Source organism: Canis lupus, chromosome 28, assembly GCF_011100685.1.
Source record: "Canis lupus familiaris isolate Mischka breed German Shepherd chromosome 28, alternate assembly UU_Cfam_GSD_1.0, whole genome shotgun sequence".
NCBI classification, from domain to species: Eukaryota; Metazoa; Chordata; class Mammalia; order Carnivora; family Canidae; genus Canis; species Canis lupus.
Genome location: NC_049249.1, coordinates 35025701 through 35041605, shown reverse-complemented (window position 1 = coordinate 35041605; position 15905 = coordinate 35025701).

Sequence of the window (15905 nt, the reverse complement as noted above, 5' to 3'; positions counted from 1 at the left end):
CCTATTCTCTGTGTGACCCTGGGCAAGTCAGTCAAGCTCAGTGAGCCTCAGTCTCCTCATCTGTAAAATAGGGATAACAAGCTCTACTTCCCAGAGTCACTGAGGGCCTTGTACAAGGCAGCAGGCTCAGAGCTGAAAGATACCTGAGTTCCTGTCCAGGACACAGAGCATGTGTTTTACCTTCCACATGTTATCTTTACTTCAATTATGTTACTGTTACTTATGTTGCTGCTGAATTCACATGTTACTGAACATGTGGTTTTGAGCACATACTATCTGCCAGGCACTGTTCTGGGTGGGGGACCTAGTTGTGAAAAAACAAAACAGAGCTCCACTCTCTGGAGCATATGGTCTCGCAGGACGGTGGAGGGCAGGCAAGACAAAGCACAAACAAAATAATGAGGTCGGATCAGATGATAAGTGCCATCTAGGAAATGTACGGGGTGCGACAACAGAGGCAGGAGCAGGTGAGCTGGTCAGGGAGGGCCTCAGGGAAGAGGTGACCTCTGATCTGTCACCTGAACAGCAGGAAGGAGCCAGTCCTGAAATGCTCTGGGGGCTGTACATTCCCAGCAGAGGGGCCCACAGGTGCAGGGGGCCTGGGACAGCAAGGGGCTCAGCTCAATGCTTGAGGAGGAGGAGAAAGGCCAGGGTGGTGCTAGAACATGGGCAGCAAGGGGGAGAGCATGGGTAGCTGGTGATGGGTGGGGGTGCTGCTGGCAGCACAGGTTGGGTCTTGCAGGCCAGAGTGTAGGTATGAATTTTATTCCCAGTGCACTGGGGCTTAGTTTGGTGGAGAGTTCAACACATGGCAGTGATGCAGCAAGATTTTTTAAAGATCCCCTGAGCCGCTCTGTTGTGATAGACACGGGGGGACTGGTTAGGAGGCTAATGGTCTCGATCTAGGTGAGAAATAAAGGCATCTTGGGTGAAATGGGAGCAGCGAGATTGAGGAAACAGTTTGGAGGCGGAGCCCTGTGTGGGAGAGGCGGACAAAAGAGGAACCGAGAATGAGTGAACGGGGGTCCCTGGAGCGACAGGTGGATGGTGAGCAGGTCTCTGCAATGGGGGAGGCTGGAGGACGCACATGTCCCCTCCCCAGGATGTGATCGGCCGGGCGGGTTGAGGAAGCGCCCGTGCAAAATCTCGAGTTTTGTTTGGCCTTATGAGGATGGAGGTGCCCGGAGATGCCCGAGAACAGCCTGATGCAGGAGCCCGACCAAGGCCGGCGCCGCCCACAACCTGGGGTCTCATCAGCCCGCCCGCCCACAGCGTTGAAAGCCCCAGGACAAGGTGCAACTAGTAAGGGGGGGGGACGCAGGTGAAGGTAAGGCCCCAGCTCTCGAGACCGGGCCCTCGTGGAGGAGCCAAACGGGAAGCCAAGCCTTCCCTCCGGAGAAGGACCGTCGGAGGGGCGAGCGGCTGCCCACGGGTTCAAGGAGTTGCGGGCAGCAGAAGACCGTGGGGTGGGGCAGGCTGGGGACTCTGGCCAGACCCTGGGGAGGGGGGGAACGCAGCTGGCAAGAGTGGCTTCGCAGGCCAGTGCCCAGGGAGATGGATGGGGCTGTGGATCCGGGTGGGGCTTGCCCCCCCTCCCCCGCAGGTGTCCTAAGGGCTCCAGGGCTCCTGGACAGAGTGCTTCGGGCTGCCTCAACCACCCGCAGGTAGTGACTTCTGAGCTACCCATCCTGCAAAGGCCCCCTAAGTCTTAAAAGCCCTGAAATCTCACCCCCTCTTAAACCCAATAATTCTAGATCTCATCCTCGAATCAAGCAAATAATTTAAAATATATGCTCGTGTGACCAGGCACCAGGGGCTGGGAGGCAAGGACACCAGGTGTTGCTTCACACAGGAGCAGGGACGCCGCTTTCACAGTGTAAGAGGGGAGGCCTGCAGCTGGGGACACCCCCCACCCTGGCAAGGAGCGGGGTGCCCCAGCTGATGGACACAGGAGGCCGTCTGTCTTCTCAGGGCAGGAGCCAGGCAGGAGCTTAATACACTTAGGGAACCCAGGGGAAATCGGTGGAGCCGGAATCTGGCTGGTGCGGGGGAGAGGGTCGGTGGCTGAGGCCAGAGACGCCGAGGGCGGCAGATAGGGACCCGCCGGTGCTCACGGTGAGCGCGCAGGGGTGCAGGGGGGGTGCGGAGGGGCTACTTTGAGATGAGGAAAGATGCCACAGCGAGGACATTTAGAAGGACCATCATGCAGGGTATGTGCTGGTTGGAGGGTTAGAACTCACTTCATTTCAGCAGCTTGGCCGCTGGCCTGGGGGGAACAGATGGCTCAGAGTCTCCGGGGTCTGTGACGGCTGGGCGGGGCGACTGGAATGTCCCCTGACTCCAGGCTGGGTGAGCAGGTGTATCTGCCCCGAGGGAACAGATGAAAAAGTCAGAGGATTCGCCTGCAGGAGAGCTTCCTGAAGGTTCTCCTTGCAGACACGGTTGATGGTGAAGTGCCCACGGCCCAGCTGCGGTAGAAAACCACCCTGAACCCTGGGGCTGATGGGCAAGGGGGGATGCTGTTCCCAGGGCCCACAAGAGCTTGGAAGCGGGGCCTCCAACAGCAGCCGCAAGCACAGAATCCACCAGAACTGGGATGGGGCAGCAGGAGTGGTGGGACCTCTCCTCTCTCTACCGCTCTCTGATTTGTCCATGCTGTCCATGACCCAACCCGGAATCAGAGGGCAGCGCCCTCAGGCAGTGCAGTTCCCAGAGGTCGGATGCTCGGGCCACAGAGCAAAGAATGACAGAGAACAGATCAGGAGGTGGGCAGGGGTGGGGGGCAGCAGCAGGAGCCAACCCCCTCCCCCCAGGAGGAAGGTGGTGGATGATGCACAGATGCGCTGCGGTGACCCCAGCTGGTAGAGGAAGGGCTGCTCGGGGTCAAGAAGTGTGCCTTGAATTCTTTTCCTGCAACCACAGAGCTGAGCACAGTGCTCTCCATGGAGAGACCCAGCGAACGGTGTACCCGGTCAGGTGGCCGACGTGACAAAGTGCTGCCTCAACTACCCATGGGTAGTGATTTATGAGCTACCCGTCCTGCGAAGGCCTCCTAAGTCTCAAAAGCCCTGAAATCTCACCCCCTCTTAAACCCAGTAATTCTAGATCTCATCCTTGAATTAAGCAAATAATTTAAAATATATGCATGAAACCCCTTGATGCACAAGCAAGTTCCTGTGTAAGTTTAATAAGAAAAAACCCCAATAATCTAAAGCTGTAGAAGAATGGTCATATAAACTATGGGGCAGCCGCTCGAAGGCGTGTTTGGAAATGTATAAAATGATATGAAAAATACAGAATGATGAGAATAAAATCATCTCCTGTGATATTAATTGAAAATGCAAACCTGCACACACAATAGAATATAAATTGTGGAGGAAAAATGAGAAGAGGAAGCGGGGAAAGCCCTCAAAGCTGGAATTACGTTAACTGTTTTCCCATTGTTTTCTATTTTACTGTAAATTTCAAATCTTCGATATCTCAATATCATGAATTTATTTCATGATAAAAGAAATAAATTTTATTCCAAAAATATATCCTGAAGGAACAAATGGGAATCCGGAAGCACCTTTTGCAACACAATCTCCACGGGATTGAGCCAACACGAGTCTTCCAGCATTTTCCCTCTCTGCCTCCATTGTGTTTACACCTTGTCTTTATATGTCCAGGACTCCACTTCAGAAAAGCTGTTTTACATGCATTAGAACTCAGTTGAAATGGTATTTGATATTCGGGACTCCAATATTCTGTAGCTCCAACCACGTCCACCCCGTCACATGCAGCTGGAAAAGTCTGGAAGAAAAGTCTAGAAGAGGTTGGTTGCTATTAAAAGATGTGATACCCTTGATGAGTTTCAGTGGATAATATCACTGGGCATTTTAATTATGACTTAATACGGAATAAAACAGGGATGGGAAGCCAGCTTGCTTTTAAAATTACCTCTGGGGGCACCTGGGGGGCTCACCCAGTTGAGCATCTGACTCTTGGTGTCGGCTCATGTCGTGATTTCAGGGTCATGGGATCGAGCCTCTCGTTGGGCTCTGTGCTCGGCGGGGAGTCTGCTTGAGATTCTCTTTCCCTCTGCCCCTCCCCTCCCTATCTCAATAATGAAAACTTTTAAAAATAAAAATAAATAAATAAAAACAAATAAAACTACCTCTGTTGGCTCTTGGTTCTGGAAAAGACTTAGTTCAGGCTGCTACAACATAATACCACAGACTGGAGGGCTTATGGGCTTATAAACAACGGACATTTCTTTCTCACAGTTCTCAAGGGTAGAAAGTCCAAGACGAAGACACCCACAGATTCGGTGGCGAGAATTTGCTTCCAGGGTCAGAGATGACATTTTGCTGTGTCCTCCTGTCGCAGGAGGGGTGAGGGGGCTCTCAGGAGTCCCTCTTATAAGGGCACTAGTCCCATGAGTGATTAGGTGACACCTCATCACCTCCCCCAAAGCCCCACCTCCTGCCATCATTACTCTGAGGGTCAGATTTCATTATACGAATTTGGGGGAGACGCAAACATTTAGTCCATAGCAGACTCTCGTCCAACAACAGGAGACAGGCTCCTTCTCAACATATCAGTTTTTCACAGGCCAAGAAACGTGCCAACTCTGGGGAGCCCAATGCAGGTCATTCTGTAGACCTGAGTCTCCAAGTGGCTCAGACTTTTCGCTGCGGGTGTCGGGGGTGGGGGGTGGAGAACTTGAGCCTGCGTCAGCTCCAACCGAGCTCTCATAAATTGTTCTATGCCACATGCACTAAAGTGGATGTAACTTTTTATTAGTACAGCCACTTACTTAAAGGCATATAGTACCATCTGGAAGAGTTTTTCGAGGCAGTAGTAATTGATCACTCAGGAATTCAACCATTTGAAAAACAAAACAAAAAAAGACATGGCTTTAAGGTTTAGCTGTTTGTCTCCCATGCTTGACAAGAACACCCCTCATTCTGTCATGTGCCTTTCTTTTTTGTATCAGTCTTAAAGAGTAAGTCTTTTAGGGTGAAGGTGCCTAGACTCCCGTTCAAACCATCTCTAAACACTTGGAAAAATCCCCCAATTTTGTTTATTGTGGACAACCTTATTTCAGAGCTACAATAGGTATGAAGGAGCGGCCTGCATGATGTCCCATGGCACTACCGCTTCTCGAGCATGGCATCCTTGCCATGAGCCGTGTGCTGAGCTCTGTAAATGCGTCGTAGCATTTTGCCTTCATTTAACAACCCCAAGTGGAAGGTACTACTATCCCCATTTTATGGATGAGGAGGCTGAAATTTAGAGAGGTCATATGACTCTCCAAAAGCTCTCCCCAGCTGGTAAATAATGGAATTGGACCTGCGTCTGGCTAACCCGCACCCCCTGCATGCTGTCCTGCTCCTCAGCAATCATCCACTGAGTGCGTGGGCGCCACCAGGGCCTAGCTCACCAAGGATACACCTGTAGTCAGCAACGGTAGGTCTAGGTCCACTTAGCTTGATGCAGCAAGGGAGGATGTATCCCCAAGGAAATTTGGGAATATCTCAACAGGAGGAGGTGAGCTCGTGCCAGATGGTCTAAGGAGGGACTGGGGAGGAGGGAGCCAGCTCCAGTTGGGGCAGTTCAGCAACTGGTATCTTACTAATCTTTAGAGGTGGGAGGACTAACGTAGGGTGGGCTGTCATTAGCAAGAGAGCAGCGATACCTTAGAACCATCACACAGAAGTCTTTTCTGGACTCAAATATGGCCATGGGTAGAAAAAAATCATTAATGCAGGGTGCCTGGGTGGCTCAGTCAGTTTAGCATCTGCCTTAAGCTCAGGTCATAATCCCAGGGTCCTGGAATCGAGTCCCACGTCAAGGTCCCTGCTCAGCAGGGAGTCTGCTTTTCCCTCTGCCCCTGCCTCTCCCCCTGCTCATGCTCTCTCTCTCTATCTCTCTGTCTCAAATGAATAAATAAAATATTAAAAAAAAAGAAAAGAAAAATCATTAATGCAATACTGTCGTGGTGTCACAGCTCGTATGTCACTGGAACATCTTCGTCTACACATCCACGAGACTGAGCTTCATGCTCTTACGTACAAGTGATGTGGGTGACCCTATACTAGGTGTTGGGGATACATCGGCGAAGACGACATGCCACTCTCCAGATGCTTATAGGCTCATGAGAGAGGGCCGGGGAGATGGGATCCATGACCGTAGGTGACTTGTCCCCACTTTGTAACCAGGCTTCAGTCTTATTTGTGAAAATCTGCTGTTCCCCTCCTACCATTGGAGACAGTGATGGTGAAATCGTAAAGGCAGGCACACCGACTCCAGCCCCTGGCCACTGCCTGGGTTACCAACCCAGGTACCTCCCGACAGGATGCATGGAACAGCCAGCCCTCTGTACCTCCCATCCTCCTCATCACTGCCAGAGAGAGCTTTCCCATCATCCAGATCCTCTCACCAAAGCTGAATCCCCCAGCCCCTCCCATAGCATTTAGGTTCTGCTTTTCTTGCCAAGCAGCTGCTTGCCAGGCCAGTTCCCCTGTGCTCCTGCAGGCAACCCCCACCCCACCATCCCCAGTCCCCTCCCGTCCTCCTGGGCTCACACCCTGCTCCCTCTGCCTAGAAAGCCCTGCCTCAAACATTCCCCCTTGCAAAACAACTAATTATTTATCCTTCAAACCCCGCAGGGCCTCCTGCCTGCGCCCACCCCTTGGACCTTTTCCTGCCAGCACTGAGCAGTCCTTCCTGTTGGCTCCCTCTGGACCGTGTCTAGAGGAAGTATTCAGTAAGCAGTAGTTAATTATTGTTATTTTTTTTTGTGGAGCCTGGTCGCCAGTCCCCTTGAATTTCCTCTCCTCTCCCACCCTGGCTCCTCCAAACACACGGAAGAGAGATGGGGGGGGGGGGGTCTCAAAAATGCAAATCTGATGGCACCACTCAGCTGCCTAAAACTGCCTTGTCCCCAGAGCGAGGCTCAGAATCCCTGAGTTGGTCCCTGCTCGGGATCAGCCCAGGACCACGATGAGACTTTCAGAAGCCTGAAACACTGGAAAGCCGGCGGTATGTGCTTGCAGAATGGGAGGAGACACAAAGGCAATAGTAAACCACACAGTAGATGTACAGCCGCTCAGTAAAGTTCTGATTTTTCACACAATGCTCCCTTTTTTCTTTTTTTCAAATAGAATTCTTCTTTTTTTTTTTTTCAAATAGAATTCTTAAGAAATTTCTTTTTCTTCGGTGGCTTTGTGGTTGTCATGTGTGTCATCTTTTCACAAAGCATCCTCTGGCTCCTTCTATGAGGATTGGTACCATGTACCATGGGCTCACAGTCCGGGCCATATTCACCATTAAGTAACCATACAGTCCTTTGTTTCTCATGCAGGACAGACACCTGTGTCTCATGCAGGACACCTGTGCCCCATGAAGACAGGAATGATCTGAGTCATCCAGTGCAGTCCCCCAGTGCCTAGCATGGTGGAGACTTTGACTGAAGCTCAACAATGCTCATAAATTAATGTCTTCCTGAGTGCATGTTCATCTCCCCACAGAGGCATATGCCACTTAAGAAGAAGGACCGTGGAGGCGCCTGGGTGGCTCAGCTGGTTGAACATCTGACTCTCAATTTTGGCTCAGGTCATGATCTCAGGATCGTGGGATCAAGCCCTGCATCAGGCTCCGCACTCAGCACAGAGTCAGCTTATCCCTCTCCCTCCCTCTCACAAATAAATAAATAAAATGTTTAAAGAAAAGGAGGACCATGTATTTTCATCTTTACATCGAGAAATTAGCACCGGACTTGTCACACAGTAACCATCTCCTACAAAATGCATGGATGAACATTTCCTCCTTTGGTCACGTGGCAAATCAGTGTAGAACCATGAAAAGGGAATAATCCTGGGTTCTTGGACCTGACTCAAATAGAAATTTTAATCTCTCCAGAATGTAATCATTCTCAAGTCTCAGTAGGCATGTGAAATTTTTTCAAAGCTCTACACTTTGACTTTTCATCACGATTCAAATCACCATGCTCTGCGGAAAATGCAATTTAGATGTCTTAGGTCCGCATGGGGCCTTGGGCTCTCAAAAGAAAAACACGGCATTTCTCACCGAAGACACTGTAACTCTACATCGGAGCAGAACCACGTCTCTCCTCTCTGAAGGAAGTCTGTAAAAAGAAGTCGTTGAGATGACTGACCCAGCGCATGAACGGAGGGAGCCATCCTCACTGCACTTTCATCACTGGACACGGGAGGCAGCCTGGGGGGTCCCTAGATGCCCTTCCAGCCACACCCCTCCCGGCTGTAAACCTTGCTCTCTGCCCACGTCCCAAGATCCAAATGCAGCCTCCAGGACATCATGAACAAGTCCACTACTGGGGAGCTTGCGTGTCTTCTGGAACAGCTGCTTGCTTGAGAGGAGCCGACTCCGAAACCAGTGCTCGTCCAAGTGACCTGGTCCCATGTTCCCACATGACACCGGGTGAAGAGGTAAGCAGCCCGGAGTCTGAGGGGCCCACAGAGGTAGCACATGGAGTACCTGAGCTGGTGACACGCAGGTGACACACCCCTGTAGGGAGCTCTGCAGGCATGAAAAGTGACTCTTCTGAAGATTTTTTTCTTTTAGGTTCTGCAATTTTATAGGACCCCGGCTTTCCCTTATCTGAGAAGTTAGCAATGCTCATGGTCACAAGTCACAACCAAGTGATAAAAGTATCTTGCAAGAAGTTGCTGTGGCCAAGTTCAAAAGGGTGTTGCCTGTGTTCTCCTCTAGGATTTTGATGGAATCTTGTCTCACATTTAGATCTTTCATCCATTTTGAGTTTATCTTTGTGCCTGGTGTAAGAGAATGGTCTAGTTTCATTCTTCTGCACGTGGCTGTCCAATTTTCCCAGCATCACTTATTGAAGAGACTGTCTTTTTTTCCTGGTGCAGCCACTCTGGAAAACTGTGTGGAGGTTCCTCAAAGAGTTAAAAATAGAGCTTCCCTACGACCCAGCAATTGCACTGCTGGGGATTTACCCCAAAGATACAGATGCAGTGAAACGCCGGGACACCTGCACCCCGATGTTTATAGCAGCAATGTCCACAATAGCCAAACTGTGGAAGGAGCCTCAGTGTCCACCGAAAGATGGATGGATAATAGAAGCTGTGGTCTGTGTATCCAATGGAATATTCCTCAGCCATTAGAAACGACGAATACCCACCATTTGCTTCGACGTGGATGAAACTGGAGGGCATTATGCTGAGTGAAATAAGTCAATCAGACAAGAACAAACATTATAAGGTCTCATTCATTTAAGGAATATAAAAAATAGTGAAAGGGAATAAAGGGGAAAGGAGAGAAAATGAGTGGGAAATATCAGAAAGGGAGACAGAACATGAGAGACTCCTAACTGGGAAACGAACAAGGGGTAGTGGAAGGGGAGGTGGGTGGGGGGTGGAGGTGAGTGGGTGACGGGCACTGAGGGGGGCACTTGGAGGGATGAGCACTGGGTGATATGCTATATGTTGGCAAATTGAACTCCAATTTTTAAAAAAAGTGATAAAGTAAGCTCTTTTTTTTTTTTTTAAAGGACTTTTTCGGTTCTGTCACTGATTTTCTCTGCTTTCCTCGTGGTGTTTGCACAACACGGGGCCTCACGCTAAAAGATCACACCGGGGACAGCAGAAAGCGACAAAGGAACAGAGGGCAGTTCCGTACCACTCTTGGGAAAAGGCAAACCTTGTCACTGGTTTTCAAAAAGAAAAAGCCTCGAAGCCCTTGCCTGTCTCAGGAAAGGTGCAGAAGCCTCAAACTTCTCATCCTGGCTTAGTGACCCAGACACCGTGACTTATTCTCCTTCAGATTTGGCCACATTCTCAACCAAAAGACACGGACTAGATTTAAGGCAAGGAGAGGTGGATTAGTCACTAGTGGAGCCTTTCTGCCCTTTCCCTTGGGGTAGGAGGATAGACTGCGACTCTGCTGGCCTCCCTCTAACTCTGCTGGTGGTCCTTGGGGTCTCTGGAACTAAGATCCAGCAGAGAGGAGCAATCGGAGAGACAGTGGCACATCCCCTGATCTGAGAGAGGAAGCCAAGGAACCACATACACGCGGCTGTGACTGTTAATCCAGGCAATCTATAGGCTGTTTGGATGGTTCTTAGTTGGGTGACACTTGGTATTTCGCTGTGTCAGTTCCTCCTGCCATTTCAGTGCTGAGTTGGGGGGGCACACAGGACATAGTCCTGTCTCATTGCTTTCAGGTCACTCAAATAAAATATTTATGGATTTCCAGCTACAGCTTTTTGAAAACACTCTGTAAGGTCAACGGCAATTTTAAAATAAATTGCTGCTCATCCAGACTTACCTTTGGAAGGGGGTGCTACAGCAGAGAGAGGGGAGTGATATTCATGAGCACATTTTTTTTTTAAACAAATTCTTTAGAAGACTTTGTTTATTTGATAGAGAGACTGAGTGCATGAGGGGACAAGAAGTGAAGAGGGAAAAGCAGGCTGCCCGTCAAGCGGGGAGTCCAATGGGGAGCTCAATCCCAAGACCCTGGGATCATGACCTGAGCTGAAGGCAGATGCTTAACCGACTGACCTCCCAGGTGCCCCCATGAGCACATTTCAATGGATATTCCATAAATACTGGTGGAAGTGGCACTGATTAGGGAGGCAATGGGCCACACCTGCCTGTTGCATCTGATGTGTACAGAACAAGCATCAAATACAGCTGTCCCAGGAGGCGGGGAGCTGCAGACAACCCTCTGGGTTAAGGCCTATTTGGTCTCCTCCATACTGAATTTGCTCTGGCAAATATTCCAATCCCCACCCACTGGAGCCAGATAAATTAAGGATTTTAAATACCAATAAAATAATTATATATACTATACTTGAATAATGGGTAAAGTAACCGAGTAACTCAATAAATATTTTCAACCTAGGTCTTCAGCATTATTATTTCCTAAAAAATACCAATACAGAATTTGTGTTACATTGTGCCATTTTATGGAGCACAATAAAGGGTTATATTTTTATTAACGTGAGTGACCTTGCATACTGTTTGAGAAAGTCGATCTCCTGTCCAGGATGTATAAAATTAATAGACCTTAAGGGAAAAGGTTATTAGTATGTAACTCAGATGATGCAGGAAATATCACCGGTTGAATATAATGTCCAAAAGCCAGATACTGGTTAAAAACAAAATAGAAAAAAAAACACTCTTCTAACATTGAGCTCAAACAAAATAATATATGCTGGCTGTATTTTCATTTAATTTATCTTGCAGGGAGACGAGTTTAAAACCAAATGGAGTGGAGGCGGGGAGAGCAATTAAAGAAAACCAACATATTAAAAGGTACCCACAATGAGTATATTAAAATACATTATTCAGTAGCGAAATTCAGGGAGGCTGTGTTTGCTTCTGAAGTTCTCACCGCTACCAGAAAGGAATTCTTTTTCCCTTAATCTATTTTCCTACTGCCGACTTTACCCAAGCAGTTCTGACTTATTCTACTGATCAAACAGGCCGAGCAGGATAATTATCTATGCATGGATGCTTGGGAGCAAAAGACATCTCGGGAGTCGTTCAACTTTCTTATTTAAAAAACAACAACAACAACAACAACAAAAGGGGCAAAAGAGGGAAGAGAGGTGCAACCGAGCTTCATACACAACTAATGAAATGCTAATGTGCACAAATGAATTTCGAAAGAACACAAATATTGCTTTGAAATTAATTATACCTCTCCCATTGTCTTAAAAACTGGAAGATTGAAACCTGTTTCGCGATGTTTACTATGTTTAATTTTCAATTGTTTCTTTGATGTTTTCGATGGAAAGGTTTGCACCTGCAAAGAAAAAAGGCTCTGAACAGCTTGCAAACACTCTGCAAACACTTCATCAGGAATGTTAGTTGTCAGCCTCCCCCCAGCACAAGGGAGCCTTGATGATATCTTGTGTGCCTTTGACTCCTTTTGATTAATAAATGCAAACAATTTTTCTCAGTAACCTCTGTTGCAATCTATGCATGACAATTAGGGACAACCTCTGGTGAAGGGATGCACTGAAGTCTTTTCGCTTCTTCTGCTGCAAAATAAATAGTTGATGTTTAATGCTTTTTGACAATTAGAGAATGAAATCTCTGCAGCTATGCAATTTCAGGAACTGTTTATTATTTCTGTTCCCTGCAACGAAGGATCAATGTTTATGACAATTTTAACTCCACTCTGGATGGACAATTTGATTATTTCTTTCCCTGAGTTTCATGTCCTATTATTGAATTCTTGGGTGCAAATATCATTGGCTTTCACAAAATGGATTTGTGATGTTTCCATCAAAACAATGTATTGAATGGGCCTTATAAGGAAGCCAGGTGTGACTCTCAGGGAATATTCCATCACTTTCCAGGGCAGACACAGGTCTGAAACTTGTGGAGAGCCGGGTTGGTCCTGTTCTGAGCCCTGCAGCCTTCCACAGAGGCCCGGCTGGCGATGCCCCAGCAGATACGTCCTTGTGTAGGCGTCAGGGCCCTGGAATGGCAGTGGTTAGACTTTTCTGCTGCCAGGAGCCTTCGTGAAGTGTCAAGGTAGCAAAGGGAGGTGGGTGCTGCCACTCTGCATGGCTTTAGGAGGCATCATCCCCACTGGATCCAGGATGGATGGGGACCCGTGCAAAACACCCGGAGCTGCATGGGCCTGTGTGCAGGCCAACATGTCATGCATGCCGAGGGGGCCAGGGTGCAGAGAAAAGAGCCCAAACCTTAGAGACTGACAGACTTGGGCTTGGGTTCAGGAGCATGATCTTGGGTGTCTGATGTGCCCTCCCAGCCAGAACCCATGGCTTCTATCCATCATCTGTGCACTGCCATCGCTTAATGTGATTCACTCAGTTATTCAATTCACACTCCCTTATCTCCCAATAAGCAAGTCCCCCAGGGGCAGTGGTGGAAAGCTGGTGGCCCCATGGAAAGGAGGGTTAGCCGGTAGTCAGCTGTAGCTGCTATAATAGAACCCCATAGACTGAGTGGTTTATAAACAAGAGAAACCCAGGGCACCTGAGTGCCTCAGTCAGTTAAGTGGCTGACTCTTGATTTTGACTCAGGTCATGATCTTAGAGTCATGGGATTGAGCCTGCGTCAGGCTCTGAGCTCAGTACAGAGTCTGCTTGAGATTTTCTCCCTCTCCTTCTCCCTCTACCTCTCCCTCTGCTTGTGTGCTCATGCTCTCTCTCTCTAATACAGTAAATAAATCTTTTTTAAAAAACATAGAAATATATTCCTTGCAGTTCTAGAGGCTGAAAGTCCTAGACCAGGGTGCCAGCACAGTCAGGTCTAGAGAGACCCTCTTCTAGGTTGCAGACTGCCATTTTCTTGTTGCATCTTCACATCATTGAGAGGGTGAGAAATCTCTCCCAGGTCTCTTTTGTAAGGGCACTAATCCCATTCATGAGGACTCCACACTCATGCAACTAATCACCTCCCAAAGGCCACTCCTCACAGTGCCATCCCATAGGGGGTTAGTATTTCAACATAAGAATTGAGGGTTTGAAGGAGACACGGTGAGTCCATAAGAGTAGCTATGACTGGGTGGTGGGTTAAGGGCTAGACCAAGGCCTGCTTGGGGCGATGGGGCCTACCAGGAGAGAGGTCTGGGTGTTGAGAATTAAAGCAGCTCATAGAGGGGTGGGAAGTTCTAGACAGAACTGCCCAGTGGCCAAAGAAGGCAATGCTAGCTTGTTGGACCAGCCCAGAACAGGAAGTGTGGGAGATCCCAAAATGGCAAGGCCAGAGGCATGGACAGAAGATAAACAAGGGATCCCAGGGGGTGGGTTAGCCTCAAGGAACAGGCAGAGGATGGAGCAAGTGGTCTAAGATGCGGAGTCTGGAGAGCTTCTGGAATGTAGGGGACAGGAGGGCAGAGGAGAAGCTTGTGTAAGCCAACCCCGCAGTCAGACAGAGCATTCCTTGGCCTTGGGGAGTTGAGGCAAATTACCGAAACCACTGGACAGTTGCTGCATCTTGAAAGCAAGGGCAATAATACCCACCCACAAGCTGGTTGGAGGGTTTCAATGAAATAGCATATATAAAGCTGGGATAGACTATGTGCTAGCAAACGGCAGGTGTAATGGCCAACACTGCAATGATTCATCACCCCTGGGCCTCAAACTTTCAGAAGGCTCTCACTGGCTGAAAACCCTATGTTCCTCTCCACATCTACAGTCTTCACATTTCTTTTTACTTATTGTATGATCTTGGCATCTGTATACTTGTTACCATAAGTCACCTCAAACAATTTCGAGAGATGGTTGGGGATCCATTGTGAGTAAATATAGTTATCTGAGATAATAAGTAGATTTCACATCCTACTGATAAATTCATTCCTTATTTTCCAGGTGCTTTCTATTTAGGAAAGGACACTATATATCCTCTCACTATATATCCAAAGATAAGATGGAAGAGTCATCTCCCTTTAAGGTTATTATTTTTAGTTGGATGAGTTGAGAGGAAAAATTTCCCAAATATTATGCAAAATGAGATTTATGTGATATGAATGTACTGCTGTCATTAGATAGAGCCATCTTACGTTCCAGCCGATAATCAGCGTGGCAGGAGTTCGATGTGAAGAATGATTGCAGATAATAAATACTCCACCCTTCATACCCAGAGCTGGTGCTCCGGCTTCTCCAACACTCTGCTCGGATCCACTGGCACATTCTGAGCCATGGTCTCGGGACTCTAGGCAGCTGTGGGAAGTGAGGGGCCAGCCTAGGTGAAACCATGAGGCGTCATGGCCCATGAGAGATGCCGACCTTTCCTGCAGGGCAAATTTGGGAGGTAGTGCGGGGTGGGCAGGCCTAAGCCTACATCCCATCTTGCTGCTTGCTTACCAGCTTCATGACCTTGCAAGGACTTGCAGCCTCTCTTGGCCTCAGTTTTTCCTTATCTGTAAAATGAGCGAAAAAACCACCCACCTTGCAAGGTTTTACAAGTGAAGCATATTTGCCCTACACCTCGCCTTGAGCCTGGTGTACAATTAGTATATATTTTTAAAACTTTTTAAAGAAAGATAGCAATAATACTCTGAAATTTGGTCCAGTTGATACCAGATTTCCACTGATATTATGAGCCACTGAGATGTTTTTATAAAATAAACCTGAAAGCAAATTTGGATTAAAGAAATGAAGTGACACAAGCCTAAGAGTCTTGTTGGATCTGAATTAGTGAGTGTGAATGCCCATACTTCCTTATGTGGAGGAAGACTATCGAGGACCAGCCACATTTGGCTGGTGCAAGTTTGACCTCGGGCCAGGCAGCAGCAATGGTAGGTTTTGAATTTTGCTGAGCCACTCCGGTTGAGACCAAGGCAAGAAGAAGATCAGCGAGGACTGTTCTACAAGATGTTCCTCTGGGGGAGAGAAAGGCTTCAGTCTGACCCATGGTAATAAGACCTACACGTACCAGGTGCTTACACGGGCCATCTCATTCTGTCCTCAGGATAATCCTGCAGGAGGTGTTATTATTATTCCCATTTCACGGATGGAATGGGAATCGGACTCAGAGAGGCTCAGTGTCACCTAACAGATGGTGTAAGGTGGACTCACCGGCCATTTGACCCCCAGAGCAATACTCTTGGCCACTGTCCCTCTCCACCTGGGTACGGAGCCTGTAAAGCTGTGCCGCGAAGGTACAGACAAAGATAGCCTGCTAATGAAGACATTCCACAGAGCAAACTACATCACTGATTTTATTTCATATTTACAAATGCCAGCGTAGAGAGAAAAATATTAAATGCACAGCAATAGATTCAAATACCTTTAGAGAAGAGACGTAATTAAAAAGCAAGGGTGAAAAAGGCCAGGTTGTTTAAAAGAAAAATTGTTCGCGTGAAAGGAGATACCCTCAGAGCAGCCAACAGAAGAGTGTGGAAAACCAGTTCTTTGGGAAGGAGGAGAACAT